The sequence below is a fragment of the Musca domestica genome, unplaced genomic scaffold (assembly GCF_030504385.1).
Source record: "Musca domestica strain aabys unplaced genomic scaffold, Musca_domestica.polishedcontigs.V.1.1 91, whole genome shotgun sequence".
Classification (NCBI taxonomy): Eukaryota; Metazoa; Arthropoda; class Insecta; order Diptera; family Muscidae; genus Musca; species Musca domestica.
Window position 1 is genome coordinate 1178108 of NW_026712439.1, and position 17824 is coordinate 1195931.

Genomic DNA, 17824 nt, shown 5'->3' on the forward strand with positions numbered 1-17824 from the left:
TAGGAGCGAATAATTATTATCAATAATAGGAGCGAATTAATTATTAACCTACAAAAGAAAAGTTTTACCGTTTTTGGTATTTTTCAAGGCTGAGTGATTTGGACAAATTAATATCAAATGTTGACGCTATGAGTTATAGAATTCGGCTATCCCATCTTCTGGCGCAAATCCCAAAATTAAACCCTATACAAAATCCTACATAACATTGACTGTTTAGAGCTTGGAAGTGAAGCTTCAGGACAAAGAAATGGACAGTACAGAGGTCCAAATGATAATCGTTATCAGACATTCCAAATTGGCAACAGCAGTACTGAGGAACTGGAAGCATTCCATATCGACCTCCAGCAATGAATATATCTGGACAAAATCAGTTTGTTCGACACAAACCTGCTCTTCCATCAAAACCTGCAGTCCCAATGGATGTTAATCAATCCATCCAGACTAGGCAAGTGGACTACCAGAATAGATCACAGATGAAAAGTGCTATCAACGGCAGACAATTTAACTTCGAACGACAAAATTCTGAAATCATTCATCAGTCGCAGAAGCAGAAAATTGTGTTCAACTTCGAGGCCAATGCTCATGAAGATAATGTGCCAGATGATTATGAAAACTTGACAGTAATATGAAGCCAGCTGTGGCGATAATTACGAAGAGAATCTTTAACAACAACCAATAGTCGTTGGCGTTAATTTTTAGACTAGCTTCTGCGTTGGCATGTCATCAAACCACAACCAGTCGATACCATCATCAAGTTGTTGTTGGAAGAATATTCTTCTACGTTGACATCCGATATTGCTAACCGGAGTGCTTGCATGCTGTGCAAAATACTTTGTACATACTTTTTGTTGCGGTTAAGGCCCTGGGAAATTCTAGCAATAAACAATCAATATTCAAAAATTACATATTTCCCTGCCGCCATAAAATACCACATGTGAACAATTCGGTTATCTTGTGCGCTGACGCATACGATAATGTATCAGATAATAAAAGTTATGACCCACACGCACAGATATCGATGCGCTCAGTAGATGCACAAAACCACTAGAATGAATGACAAGCAGCCCTGCAATGTTCACCATTCAATATTACAATAGATAAGAATAATTGTGTGGCTGCGATTAGGTTAAGTTAGTTTAGTTTTTGTAGCACTTAAAAAAAATATTTTTGAAATAAATCAGAATTGAAATAACACCCTAGCAAAGTGGTTGTATTCTTTTCTCATCACCGAATAAAGAATAGAGTGTATAATCGAAGAGGGATTATGGACTCTTTTCTCGCTATAACATTGATCCTTCAAGCGGATCGAGAATTTTTCGGCTGGTTTTCTTTTCTCACTCAAAACATTGATCTTCCTAGCAGGATCCGAATAAAGAATAGTGTTGACAATCGAAGAGGGAGATTGGACTCTATTCTCATTTACATTAGTCAATCGTGACTTCACTTTTTTATAAAGTGAAAAGAACTAGGGACCACAAAAGAAAAAATTGTAGGAGTTTTCCCCCAGCAGTGGTAAGAGACTCACTACAAGCAGAAGTAGCTATTCTTCAAAAAAAGAGGAGAATTGCTACCAAAAGGCATTTTAAATGTAAGACCGTGGGGCATTTTAAAAAATAGTCGAAGGGACAAAATTAGACGAAAAAGCCATTGTGCAAAAAAAAAAACCATAGAGGCAGAATTATATAAAAATAATTATACATATTACAAACAAAACCCAATGGGCAAAAATAAAAAAAAAACACGTCATAGGGGCAAAACCAAAGAAAAAAAAGACCCACGGGGCAACGTAAAAAAATCGCTAAAAGAGTTCAACAAAGTCACAAAAAAAAACATACAAATTTGAAAAGAGTACATCAAAAGTCCCAACTAAAAAATAAATAAATTAAAAAAAAAATAAATAAATGAAAAAAAGCCAAAAAAACATAAAAAATAAAGAAGCAAATCATACAAAAAAAAAAAAAAACTAAGAAATATAAAAAAGCAGAAGATGATGCAAAAACTGAACAAGTAAAAAAACATTAAGTTCGGCCGAACTCTTAATACCCTCCACCTTAGGGTAATGGAAACATTAGAATCAATTATGACCCACTTATACCAAATTTAAGACATATTCGTGGGAAAATGTTGCAAAGATCATCAAAATACCGAATATCGGGAGGTACCGCTATATAGGGCTATACAAAAACGAGGACCTATACATACAATGTTTCGCCTACGGAGCTAAAACTCATTATGATCAACTATTTGTTGAAAAATGAACAAGTGAAAAAAACATTAAGTTTGACCGGGCCAAACTTTTAATACCCTCCACCATGGAAACATTAGAACCAATTCTGACCCACTAAAAACAATTTTTAGACAAATCCATGAAAAATGTGCCAAAAATCATCAAAATACCGAATATCGTGAGATACCGTTATATGGGGAAAATACCAAAGCGTGGACCTACACATGCAATGTTTCGCCACACGAACTAAACCCACTATGACCTACAAATACCAAATTTCAGACAAATCCGTGAAAAAATGTGGCAAAAATCATCAAAATACCGAATATCGGGAGGTACCGTTATATGGATTATACCAAAACGTTGACCGATATAGCTCATTTCCCATCCTAGACACAGTACAAATTATTCTGCTAAATTTTGACGCTCTACGTCAAATAATGTGGCCTGTATCGTGCTTTCAACAGACGGACAGACGGACATCGTTAAAGCTTAGAATTTTATGCTGATCATTAATATATATACTTTATGAGGTCTACGACGAATATTTAGGGATGTTATAAACGGAATGACAAAGTTAATATACCCTCCTTTCCAAGGTGGAGGGTATAAAAAGGATCCCAAAAACAAAAGCTCCAAGAAGGGGAACGTGAGCGGACAAAACAACAACGTCAGGAGGCATTGAGCTCGAAAATCCTGGGGCATTGAATATATAATATTATATGACAGCAACAATGCAGCAATAGTTTCAGGCGTTCCAGAAAACGATGCTGCAGCAGCAGGAGCATATACAATCGATGATGGAACTAATCAATCAGATGTTCCTAGCAAAAATAAAAATGAAGACAAGGAACAAGAGGAAGTCTTCGAAGCTGAGAAAGATGCTTGTCCAAACAACAGTCAAGTGTAAGAGAGGACATAATGCTGTTGAACGAAAACAGATTCCAGGCTTGGAAGGAAATTCTGGTGTCGCACTGACTGATGAAAAACCACTTCGGGAGGAACTTATCAAGTTACTTAAAATAATCGAAAAGTGGAAAAAGATGAGAAGCCGCTGCGCACAGAAGGATCCAAAATTTTCGACGAATATGATGATTACGACGACGATTCAAGAGGAAAAGAATGCATCGAAGAAGTGGGAAAAGCCGAACAAAGTTCTCTGGTTCTGGTTCTTGAACGGTATTGCCTTAGAGAAATCAATAGCAAATCATCAATGGCCGTTAGAACAGAAGATGACAAACCGGAGCTTACCATAAAGCCAATGGCAATCATTTGCCACTTGCGTGATGACGGTCTGCAGCGATGGACCACTAATTCGGCAGCATAGAAAATGAAGCCGGCAGATAAAGGTGGTGATATCTACAAGAGAGACTGGGCAGAAAAGTGGAGCCGTTTCCTGCAAGCGGTCACCTAGGATAATTTATATAATATATTATAATTATTATTAAATCTAAATATTTTGTTATATAGGCCAGTTCTACACCCATTGAAAATCTAATGCAGTCCACTAAAATATACGCATTTAAGCCGCCCGGGAGAATGTACAAAATACTTTGTACACACTTTTGATTGCGGTTGAGGCGCTGGGAAAATCTAGCAATAAACAATTAATATTCAAAAACTACATATTTCCCAGCCGCCATCAAATACCACATGTGAACAATTTGGTGATTTTGTGCGCTGACGCATACGATAATGTATCAGATAATAAAGGTTATGATAATAAAGGTTATACAATATGCACAAAACCACTAGAATGAAATGACAAGCAGCCCTGCAATGTTCTCCATTCAATATTAGAATAGATAGGAATAATTGTGTGGCTGCGATTAGGTTAAGTTAGATTAGTTTTTGTAGCACTTAAGAAACATATTTTTGAAATAAAATCGGAATTGAAATTGAACACAGACGAAACGGTCATCTTTCTATTCTCAACACATGCCTGAATCTATTTTACAACAAAGCTTGTAGAAGCATCGATAGCCCAAGTAGCAAGAGGGCACTGCTAAGAATCATAGTGACGTGGGTTGAATTCCCACCACCGGCAAAGTCCAAATATAAATTAAAGGTTTTCAATTGAAATTATTGTATAAGAATACAATAACCATATGCAGAAATTTTAAAATTTATATTAACTTCTTAATAAAAATCCCACAGCATATTAATACTCTCAGCCTTTGCCAACAATTTCCTACACCACCACACACATGTTCTTCGAGGCCTCGAGGATCATTCTGGACTTGGAAAAAAAGAGATTATGAAGACTTTTAACAACATTTGGATGATATAAAAGTGTAATTCTATTTTTTATAACTCAAATTCTGTGCATTTGATTTAGTAACGTAGGTCAAAGAAAATCAAAAAGTCAAAAAATTATCCTTTATCAAACAAATGAATGAATGGATTTTCCGCAACCCAAAACGGTCCGTTGTCTACGTTCGTTTCTAGGATTGACTAAGAACTATAGAAGATTTATTCGGGGATATGCTCAAATATCCAAACCGTTAGACTCATCACAAGACAATAAGCCCATTACCTACCTGTCTTGAACTCTAAACAGAGCTGAGGAGCAAAACGTCACAAACGACAAGGAAATTATGACAATAAGTTTGACTTTAAGTGCATTGAATTTCTACTCATATGGTGCGAAGAGCATTAAAATATTTACAGATCATCAACTATTGACCTTTGCGTTAATCAATAAATACGCCAATGCACAGTGGTCGCTGCCATTGGCCAAAATTCAAAAAATTAAAATCAGATATTTATTGTCAAATGTGTACACATGAACTCTTAAGAGGTTAAGCTTTTTAGAAAACATAATAATCTTGGCTTCATTCTAACGGGACACTTCGAAAATAGCATCAAATAAGAGAAAATGTAGTTAGTTGCTTTTTTCAGTGGGATCAGTAAAAAAAGAGTAAAAATAGATCTGTATTACAAAATTAAATACATTTTAAAATGACAATTCTTGGCATAATTATTGAAAAGCAAGGTATTCACTTATTTTTAGTGCAGTAATTTGTGTGTTTAGTAGTTGTGTATAATATAGACGATGTGAGTGTTTTGAGTTGCCTTTAAGATTAATTTTGAAAATAAAATTGGATTTCAGTTAAAGTTTTAATTGTTTTCCCCCCTGAATCCTCCAATGTGATTTTTTTCACGCCATTAGTAATGGTCCTAAGATTCAAGAAGTGCTAATTTAACTTTCAGATTTTGTCAGATTTGTATGTTATGCCCAATATACTATATATAATGTTGCCTGCATTGTCTTCTGGGTATAATATTAATGTCCAAAAATTTAAGGCCTTTGCACTGGAAACGGCTAAAGAGTTAACAAATAGATATCCATGGCACTATCTTTCACCCACAGCTAATAAAATTTTAATACATATAAATTTGTCATTGTATCGATTGGAAAATTCTAAGAGGTGGCCGTGGAGTCTAGAAACAAAGATATAAAAAAGTTTCGACTAAATCATACCCGAAAAAATTATTAATCGTCTTCTTCTGAGCTCTGACCCTTTTATAACGGGACAGCGAACGTTACCAATCAATAAAAAATCTATATTATTAAAATGTGCATTTGATTTACTTGAATAACACTAAAATTTATAAATATCCATTAGTAACTTTCATTTAATTTTATATTGAATTGTTTATTCTGTTTACAAAAAAATTGTCTATTTTGTTTACAAAAACATAATCAAATTTGGAATTTTGATTTGTATAAATAATACTTCTATTTTTGGAGGTACCTTTACAGGGGGATTTGTATAAAAAATACTTCTATTTTTGGAGGAACCTTTACAGGGGGACTCTACCTGAAGGCGGGCCGTTCCAAATAATTTTCAGTAAGACTATTTTTTAGCTCTTTAGAACGTAAAATGTCAAATAACAGACCAATCTAGTGTAGAAATGTGACAAAAATTGGGCAAATAACCCTTATTCGGGAGGTACGTTGTAAGTGGACCATGCCAAAACATGCATCGACCATATCCATTTTGTCACATTTTTAATTTTTATCCCAACAAGGTACCATAACCAAAGAATCATATTGATATCTGTACTAAAAGTATTTTTGGCCGCTGTTCCCATACGACCTCGACCACTGTGCAATGTGAAGATGAAAAAATGGAAGGCACAATTGGAAGAGTACAACTATGAGTTGATCTACAAGCCAGGCAGCACGAATGTGCAGTTGTTAACACGCTGACGCCAACGAAGCACAGTGCTAAAACTTCTTCAGAAGATCTAATTTATTCGGTAGAAGACTCTACAGAGTCCTCATGCAAGTTCAACATAATATTCCATTCCTATAATTGGCATATCATCAAACAACCAAATATTATGAAATTAAGTCTATAGACAATACAAAAATTATTAGAAAATTATTACTTCGCTAATTTGCTCAACATCAGCAAAGTTTGCAAGGAGAACAAGTTCGAGCCTAACGTTCCAAAACTTTATGCAACTCCTATACCAACGGATCCTACACTATTCTACATAGGAGATCATCTTTATCAAGAATGAAATAGGGAAAATGCAATGCCCAAAAAAAGTAGAAGGTCATTAAATCAGATCGGGACATCTAGGATATGGTTAGCAGACCATGAAGACTTTCAAAATAGGGAAACAAATAGAAAACATTTCAAAATTTCTAAAAAACAATTAAGATTTGCAAGCGATGTAAAATGTAAACGAAATAAAAAATATGTATCTGTATTTGATTGAAACTAGTCTAATATCAATTTTAACCATCATCTTAATGATAAATTTGAGTTCTAAAAAAGATCAATGAAAATGATTGTGAAGATAATTTTTAAAGACCAAATAACAACAACAATGCCAGAATGCGTTCAACAATTGTTATTAGATGACACTTTATTAAAGCGAGCGGCACAACACATGCTGTTCAACTGAAAAAGTGCATAGCAGTTCGAAAATAAAATCAAGTAAAACAGCTGTAAGTTCAATCGGGCTGTACTTTGAATACCCTTTGAATTTGGCAATTCTCAAAAACAATGAAATCCGTTAAAAATTCTGTTAAAATCTTACAAATACCAAATCTAGCTGTTATATTAGGGTCTATACGACGACATGGGCCTGCATAGGTAACTTTTGTCAAAAGCCATTACAATATTCAAATGCAAAACTTAAAAAAAATCGGTGAATAATGTAGCTATAATCATCAAAATACCAAATATCGGGATGTAACGAATATCGGGAGGTATCGTTATATGGGGGCTGTACGAAGACGGGAACCTGCACAGACAATTTTCTGTATTAGGTTATAGTATCCATAACAAACCTCAAATACCATATTTGAAACAACTCCGGTGAACAATGTCGCTAAAATCATCAAAATACCGAATATCGGGAGGTTCCGTTATATGGGGACTACACAAAGACGTGGACCTGAACAGACAATTTTCTTTCTTAGGCTGTAGTATCCATTACGAACATCAAATACTCAATTTGAAACAATTCCGGTTAAAAAAATCCGTTAACATCAACAAAATGCCGAATATCGGGAGTAACCGTTATATGGGGGTTATACGAAAACCTGGACATACATGGCCCATTTTCAATACCAAAAGTCCTGCAGACATAATATACATTTGAATAAAGTTTTATCAATATACTTCAATTCTTTCGGTAGCTAGAGTGATTTCCACAGACGGATAGACGGATGGACATTGCTACATCGACATAGAATTTTATGCTGATCAAGAATATATATATATATACTTTGTGGGGTCAAAATTGTATATTTCGAGGTTTTACAACCGGAATGACATACAATGGTGGGGGTATAATAAAACTAAAGAGCATAGCACTGAAATAACGGATTAATTTAACTTATATATTCGTCGATCTAAATTTATTGCGCACCATATGTATCATATTCTTCCAAGTAAAATGGATCTCGACATATCCGACCTAATACAGCCTATAAGCAAGTGTGTCAACTTTGCACAGTGGTCGAGGTCCTCTGGGAACAGCGGCCAAAAATAGTTTCAGTGCAGATATTAATATGAATCTTTGGTTATGGTACCTTGATGGGATAAAAATAAAAAAATGTGACAAAATGGATATGATCGGTGCATGGTTTGGCATTGTCCCCTTACAATGTACCTCCCGAATAAGAGTTATTTGCGAATTCTTGTCACATTTCCACACCAGACTGTTCTGCTACTTGACATTTTACGTTCTAAAGAGTTAAAGAATAATCTTACTAATTTTTTTTTAGGAACGGCCCCCCTTTATGTAGAGTCCCCCTGGAAAGGTACCTCCAAAAATCAAAGTATTTGTTATACAAATCAATTCCCAATTTTATTATTTTCAATTTTTTTTCTTTAAAAAAATAAAATAACAATTCAATATAAAACTGAATCGAAGTTATTAATGGATATTTATACATTTCAGTGTTATTTATATATTTCAGTGTTATTGTTTGGTAACGTTCGCTGTCCGTTATAAAAGGGTCAGAGCTCAGAAGAAGGCGGTACATTTGGTATCTTTGTTTCTTGACTCCGCAGCCTCCTTCTATAATTCTCCAATTGATTCAATGGCATATCTTATAATGTCGGGTGCATGTATTAAAATTTTATGAACTGTGGGTGGAAAATAGTACCATGGATATCTATTTGTTAAGTCTTTTGCAGTTTCCCGTGCAAATGATTTAAAGTTTTCGACATTAATATTGCACACAGAAACCAATGAGTCTATCAGTATTGAACATCTCTCAATTACATCTTTATCAATCCCAAACAATTAAAACATATTCTATGTTACTAGCACCATAAAACTCAGTATTTTGGGCATAACATACACATCTGACAAAATCTGAGCATTAATTTGGTACTTTTAGAATCTTAGGATCGTTATTAATAGCGTGAAAAAATCACATTGTAGGATTCAGGGGGGAAGACAATTAAAACTTTAACTGAATTCCAATTTTATTGTCAAAATTAATCTTAAAAGCGACTCAGAACACGCACATCTCCTATGTTGTACACAACTACTAAACACACAAATTACTGCACTCAAAATAAGTTAATATCTTGCTTTTCAATAATTATGCCAAGATTTGTCATTTTGAAATGCAATTAATTTTGTAATACAGTTCTACTTTTTCTCCATTTTTGCACTGATCCCTCTGAAACAAGCAACTAACTACCTTTCCTCTTTTTTATGCTATTCTCGAAGTGGGCCGTTAGAATAAAGCCATGATTATTATGTTTTCTAGAGAGCTTATCCCCTTCAGAGTCCATGTGTACACATTTGACAATAAATATCTGATTTTCATTTTTTGAATTTTGGCCAATGGCAGCGACCACTGTGCTTTGGTGACAATCGGTTCAGATATAGCTTTAGCTCCCACATATATTTTTCATCAGATTTGGTATTTAAGTCCCTCACATTCGTAATATTCACTCCAAAACAACGATATTTTGATTAATTGAATAATTGTTCGAACTCGAAGTCAGAATTTTCGATATTTTGTGTCAGTTATCAGAAACAGCCCAGAAATACCTCTGCCAAATTTTATTGAAATCGGTTAAGATTTGTATATAGCTCCCATATATATCTTTATCCGATTTCTGTTTATTTTGTACCAAATATTTAATAAAAATTGATTGGGTTCAGCAAAGACATAACTCTGCTAAACTTTATAGAAATCTGTTAAGATTTCCAACTTCAACTTGAAGAAATATATGAGATCTATATATATTTCTTTAAGTTGAAATTGGACTTCACATTTTATGTGCACCAAAAGAGGATGGATTTTTGTGAAAATCAGATCGAACATTGCCAAAGACGAGAGAATAAATGCTTCCCCCAAATTTAGAAGAAACCAATTCAGAGTGGGATTTGCCTAAAATATATTAATTCCCTTCCCTTTCAAATTTTAAAGTGAATTCAAAAACGATTTAAGTGTTGCTCACAACGGCGACATTAAAACATTAAGTTCGGTCCGAAGTTTCAATCCCCTTGACCATTGGATAAAAAAATTGTATCGGAATTCTTTCCACTTTAATTTGCAAATACAAAATTTTAAATAATGTGGACTGTGGGTCTACGATGAATATTAAGATGTGTTACTACCTTTCCAAGTTGGATGTAATAAAAAACAACGACAGAGCAAAAAAAAAAACAACTATTGTTCTAGTTGTTATAAAAACAATATAAAACTTTTAGTTGTTATTTTGTCGAAAAAAAATGTTTAAAATTGGATTTGTCGTGTATTCTTTGTTTTCAAAAATTGACAACATGAAAGAATTTTGTTAAATTTATCGACGATTTTAGCATTATCGTCATGACAACAACACAAGTTATTTATTAAATAAACAATAACATTGTACAGTTTAGTGAACTGTACGTGTGGTTAATTTTGGAGTTAGATGAGGCATTTTTGTATTTTAAAAGGAAATATTTGTTTGTTACATGTCTGCCTAAAAGTGGATAATAAAATATGTTCTTTATTACCCTCACGCAGTGTGTGTGCAGGTCTGCATTGTAGATAAGCAGTGCGTAGGTAGAATGAAAATGATATCGCCGCACACAATGCGTTTAAACATTATTATTTTTTGAATGCACTTAGAATATTTGTTGTCCGTGTTTATATTGGGTTATCGTAAATAAAGATAATAAATGTCGTCCAACCCAAATATGTTAAGCATTTCGTTCAATGTATGTGTAATGTATTGTATAGTTTTATGACTCTAGTGTAAGGTTTAGAGTTAAGAAAAGAAATTCAATAAAATCAGTTCCCGTTCTACATCGAACAATAAAACATCGCTCTTTTTAATTTCCTTCTCTCCTTAACATTTTGGTGACCCCTAGTTTTTGAGTGCGTAACCGCGAAAAAAAAAGTGAAAAAGTGAAGTGCATTTATATAAAAAAAAGCAAAGTTATATTTTAATAAAGAGAAATATAATTTAATAAAATATTAAACGTAAAAACCGATTAAAACCGCGGCGCGTAACAATAAAAAAAATAAAATATATATAGTGTTGTTTGAAAATATATATATTAAAAAAAAATATATATATTAATAAAAATAAAAATTTAAAATCACAAAAAATATTTTAAAAAAGCAAAAGTGTGGACTTACCAACTTCTTTTTACAATTTTAAATTTTTATTTTTATTATATTTTCACATACAAAATGAATGCCTTAGAACTCGTTTCAAGGCAAAAAGTTTTGGGAGAGGCCATTATCAAGCTCTACAACCATTTAAATCACGTAGTAAGTACGACTGTAATGGGGGAGACTCTAATGGACAAGGTGAATGAGATCTATAAAGAATTCACCGAGTTGACTCAGGAATTTGAAAAGAATGATAGGGAACTCCAATCGCCATCGCACACACTAAAAAAGAATGCTTACTATACAGGTCCTTTCAGGAACCAGGTGAAAGATGCGATTGAGAAATTTTCTGCGCGATACGCAGATCTTACAGCAAAGTCAGGAGAGTCAAAAAGAGCTTCGACTCTGACTCTAAATGAGTTTCCAGGGGCATGTGCTCCTCCTGCATACTCTGACCAACGAGTAGCTGTCCCATTAATGCCGTCGACCTCAAAGCAGCCCGTTGAGAGCACACATGATGGCGGGAGCAAAGGGCATAGGAATCGTGATCCAGCTTCATACTTGGTATCGCATTTCAAATACGCCCTAAACGATCTAGAGTATATTCTGAATGAAGCAGCCAAAAAGGATATCTCTAGGGAAGAAGTTCGAGAAGTGTTTTACACGGCTCAGAAGAACTACTTCGAGTATTCCAAAGAGTTCGGTGAAGATGGAGAGACTGAACTCTTCTATACGTTAAAAGATAGGTACCTAACGATGCCTAGGAAAGAGACCAAACCAATGTCTCTCCCATTTACGCTTCCATCCATAGAGATACCAATGTTCAATGGAAAAATGGAAGAATGGGAATCATTTAGGGAATTGTTTGAACAATTGGTAATAGAGCAGCCAATAACAAAAACACAAAAAAAGTGTATGTTAAAGGCAAAAGTAAGTGGCGAGGCGCGTAGGAATATATCAAAATTGCCCGCCACGGAAGAATATTTTGAAACGGCGTGGAATATATTGAAGGAACATTACTCAAATAAAAGAGATACAACCTCAATATATTTCAGGTCTATACTAGATGCTCCCTACGTATCGTTTAATTCACAAAGTGTGAAGAAATTTGTAGATACGGTAGGAGAAAGCTTACAAGCTTTAGAAGCGACACGAATCGATGCAGAAGAATTGTATCAAGGATTCGTGTGTTATGTACTGCAAAGGAAGCTGGATGAAAATTTAAGAATCCAGTTTGAGCAGTCTGTAGGAGCGCAGAAACAGCTTCCAAAAGTTGACAGCCTAATGAAATTTTTGAAGCAAATGCAATTTTCATTAGAGGCTAGTCAACAGTTTTCTGGGAATTACAATAGGCAAAAGTCCGGTGACCCAGGTTCTAGATGGAGGAGCTATCAAGGACGCAGTCACAAAATGTGAAAGAAATGCGTCCTGATGGAAATGCGAAGGGGCAGTATAACCCGAGGGAAAAATGTCCGCTCGGATGCTCTGTTGGTCATGCGCTAAATAGATGTTCTAAATTTCGTGTCCTTCCCGTGGATAAAAAATGGAACATTGTTTCAGAAAGAAACATTTGTTCCAGATGCTTAGCTAGTGGGCATTATAAAAAAATATGTACTAGTAATATAAATTGTAAAAGTTGTCAAGGCGAACACAACTCTTTATTACATAAAGAAAAAGTTTGCTCAAAACTGTGGTGAACAATAGGCAAAGAAATAATGTATGCATATTGTTGTCAACAGCCACTGTCTTAGTAAAGGACAATGCAAATAGATGGATAAGGTGCAGAGCCTTACTAGACAGTGGATCTCAGGTTTGTCTAATGACGAAAGCGTTAAAAGACAAGCTTAATTTATCTGGTACAAAATCGGATACAGAAATTGAAGGTTTGTCCAGAAATAAATCTATTTGCCAAGAAAAGGTAGATATAACAATGAAGTCTAAAACTTCAAAATATAGGGCTAATATGGAAGTACTAGTAATACCAACCATATTATCAAATGTACCAGAAACAAAAGTTATTGCGGAAAAAATTCCTCAAGAAATGGTACTTGCTGACACCAAATACAACATTCCAAGTGGAATAGATATGGCTGAAGTATTTTATGAAATATTAAAAGAAGGGAAGATTAAAGCGGGTACTTGTATTCTACAGAATAGGATGGATAGTCAGTGGGCCCGCTATGATTGATAATTCTGTAAATGAAAAGAAGGTTGTAGCAACAGTCCAAACGCAATGCGAGGAGTTGTTACAGAAGTTTTGGGAGATAGAAGAACTTCCAAAAGCAATAAAACTCACCGAAGATGAGAAAAGATGTGAGGAATTGTTTGAAGAAGGTGTTAAGAGAACACCGGATGGTAGATTCGAAGTTCGATTACCATTCAAACAAGATGTTTCTAAATTAGGATCATCTAGTGTTGCAGCTAAGAGAAGGTTTTTGGCATTAGAAAGAAAGTTGAATAAAAATGCCGACCTTAAAATGCAATACCATGAGTTTCTTAGAAAATACATGGAGTTGGGCCACATGAAAATGGTAAAAAATATTAAAATGATGGAAGATGAATATTATCTACCACATCATTGCGTCCTCAGACCAGAAAGTACAACTACAAAGTTGAGGGTCGTATTTGACGCGTCTTGTAAGACGACAACAGGGTTGTCTTTAAATGACATAATACATACCGGTCCTAGAATCCAGGATGAGCTGTTTAGCATCTTGCTCAGATTCAGGAAGCATAGGTATGTATTTTCAGCTGATATTGAAAAAATGTATCGGCAAATATGGGTTGAAAATTCTGATAGAAAATATCAATTAATTTTCTGGAGATTTAATGCAAATGAGGAAATCAATACATTTGCATTAAACACCGTAACATATGGAACGGCAGCTGCGCCGTATTTAGCGGTAAAGTGTCTGCAAAAAATTGCTGATTTTAAGGAAGATACGCATCCATACGAATCACTGGCCATAAGAAGTGATTTTTACATGGATGACCTCATAACGGGTGGAGATTCTCTTAAGCAGGTCATAGAGATGAGGAGGAATATTGAAAATATATTGCTCGAATTTGGTATGCCTTTAAGGAAATGGTGTGCAAATAGCGCCCAAATTTTAGAGGGAATAGAAGAACAAAACGTAGAGAATAGTTTGGCTATTGATAAGGAGGAATTATATGTGAAGACACTGGGTGTTATATGGTGTCCACAAAAAGATATATTTTCTCTGAAATATAAGACCACAGAAAGTGAAGCGATTTCGAAACGCTCAATATTAAGTGAGATAGCGAGATTGTTTGATCCTCTAGGGTTCGTAGGGCCAGTGATAGTAAGTGCAAAAATTTTGCTACAGGACCTATGGAAGCAGAAGATTGATTGGGATGATGAGGTTCCGCATGAGGTATTTTCAGCATGGACGAAAATTCGGAAGGAGTTAGTACAACTGAATTCCGTAAAAATAACTCGCCACATGATCTGTGTAGACTCAACAAAACATGAGCTTATAGGGTTCTCCGATGCTTCAATGAGAGCATATGGAGCGGTCGTCTATTTAAGGTCGACAAATGTAAGGGGAGAAATATCGGTGCAGTTGGTGGCTTCAAAATCGAGGGTAGCACCAACCAAGATACTTACTCTTCCGCGGTTAGAATTGTGTGCAGCCGTGTTATTAGTTGGACTAATAGAAAAGACAAAAGAGAGTCTAAAGATGAAATTTGACAATATATTTTATTATACTGATTCATCGATTGTACTAAGTTGGATAAAAATAGATCCAGCAAGGCTTCAGATTTTTGTATCCAATAGGGTGAATGAGATTCAAACCAAGAGTGTCGTTGAAAATTGGAGGCATGTTTCCTCTCAACAAAATCTAGCAGATTTAATATCCAGAGGGGTATTTCCTCAAGAAATTATAAACAATAAATTCTGGTTTGAAGGTCCTAATTTTTTAAAGGAAAATTCAATAAGAGTTGAGGAGCCTGAAGAATTACTGGAAATACCAGAGTTGAAGAAAATGGCAAAGGTGAATGTCGGTGTAAAGAGAATACCAGTGTGGATAGAAATACGCCACCGGAATAAATTTTCGTTTTTAAGAAATGTCATGGCATGGGCATTAAAATTTATCAATGTAGCCAGGAAGGGTCCTTGGAAGTCATTTGTGACTTATAGAAGGGAGGCTCTTCATATGATAATTCGAGACGTACAGAGGGACAACTTTGCGCAAAATATCAGCTCTGAAGAAGGGGGAACATATTGTGAAATCTTCGCAAATTAGGACGTTGTGCCCATTTATAGATTCGGAGGGTCTTCTAAGAGTAGGAGGACGACTACAGAATAGTAACATATCATTCGAGGCAAAACATCCCATGCTTTTTCCATACAAAAACAGAGTGGTGGAATTAATGATGGAAGAGTTGCATGTGGAAAAGTTGCACATTGGGCCACAAGGCTTATTAGCTATATTTAGGCAACAATTCTGGCCGCTACGTGGAAGGTTATTGGCTAAAAAAGTGGTAAGTAAATGCTATAGATGCTTTAGGTTGGAGCCCAGAAATTTACACCAACTAATGGGGAATCTTCCAGAAGATCGGGTGATAAGGACTCGGCCATTTTTAAATACGGGTATTGATTTTCTGGGACCAATTACAATACATCATAAGATAAGGGGAAAGCGGACTGACAAAGCATATGTGTGCGTCTTTGTGTGTTTTGCGACGAAAGCCGTGCACTTAGAAGTAGTATCAGATCTGACAGCAGCAGCATTCATTGGTACCTTAAAACGGTTTGTGGCTAGAAGGGGGTGTCCTCTAAAAATTTATTCTGACAATGGCACGAATTTTGTTGGAGCTGCGAACAGTTTGCATGAGATTTATGAGTTATTTAAGAATAGTGACTTGTCAAAAGATATTGATAGGTATTGTACTCAAAGGGATATTGAATGGGTGAACATACCGGCTAGGTCGCCACATGTAGGCGGACTATGGGAAAGCTGTGTTAGATCTGTGAAGCGGCATATGTATAAGGTGAATGAAGGAACAATGACTTTTGAGGAAATGTGTACCCTTATGACACAAATAGAGGCAGTCCTAAATTCTCGTCCGTTGACGCCATTATCAGAGGATCCTAATGATTTTAATATTTTAACTCCGGCTCATTTCCTGATAGGGGAATCTCTTTCATCAGTCACCGACGCAGAGATAAATAAAAGTTACAGAGGGTTGCGTGGACATTGGAAGGACGTTCAAGCTAGGACTGAGGAATTTTGGGAAAAATGGTCCAATGAATATTTGTCCGAGCTTCAAAAAAGATATAAATGAGCTGAAAAATGTAAAAACATTAAACCAGGAACGCTGGTGTTATTAAAAGAAGATAACCTTCCTCCTCTCTGCTGGAGGCGGGGGAGGGTCATCCGAACTAGAATGAGTTCGGATGGATTATGTCGTACGATAGACGTAAGAACCAGCAATGGGGAAACGAAAAGATCGATCCACAATGTTTGTCCTTTTCCTATCGACGACGAACAAAATGAGATCGAAGAAAATACGTCGGTTAAATCGACGCTATTCATAAAGGAAAGGTCGGCCAGATCGACTAGGTCAGAAAGAAGTCAGTTCAAGAATAAAAATTGGATGTTAGTTATTTTATATATGCTTTCGTTTATAAGTCCAAGTAGATGTAAAGTAGAAGTTACTAATTTCCAAGATAGGGCTGGCGTGTTCTAAGAGGAAGTGGCTGCTGTTGGTCTGTCAAAAACTTCATGGAACATCGTGGCGCATGTGAACTTGGAAGAATATGTGTCTGGGATAAAGGCGTTCGACGAGCAATGCAGAAATTCAACGTGGAACTCGAAAGGATGCCACAGATGAAAGGATTGAATGGCATCCCGCGGTTGCAAGAAGCCCATGACCGCTTAACGAATCAGCATGACCTTATAATGTCGTCTGCACCGGTCCGGAGATCCAGGAGATCGGCGTTACCATTTGTTGGGGGTGTGTTTCATTCGCTGTTTGGGCTGATGGATGAAGATCATGCCGACAATCTTGTGAAGAGAATCAACATGGTCGAACATAATTAAAAGTTCGTACAAGAATTGTTGAACAATCAAACGTCTCTTCAAGAAATTACAAAAAACATCCTCAAGGAACAGAATAACGCCGTGTTTAAGGACATTAAAAAGCTGAGCGATGCATTCTTATCGGTAGAGAAGGAAATCAGAGTGCTAGATAACAGAAGCCAAATACTAGCACGGATAGCCGAACTTCTAACTGCTGTCCAAGAAGTGGATAACATTCAAAAGAATCTGATCGGCGTAATGGTCAACATCAGGGGAAGTTTCCTACATGAGGTTCTTCCCGTGAAAGAATTTAAGAAGCAGATCAAAATCATCAACACATCGGTTGGAAAGAAATTGCATCTGCCAACAGAATCTCCAATCGAGCTAGCAAATGTCGCCGAGGTCACAACAAGAACGACCAAAGAATATTTGCTGTTCAACATCCGACTCCCG

At 35.7% G+C, this 17824-nt stretch overlaps 1 protein-coding gene across 5 annotated transcripts in view; it reads right to left on the bottom strand.

The window, feature by feature from the left end:
• Positions 1–17824, bottom strand: part of LOC101888195 (cyclin-dependent kinase 5 activator 1) — a 210432-nt gene that overhangs the window by 97922 nt on the left and 94686 nt on the right. The window lies entirely within an intron of this gene.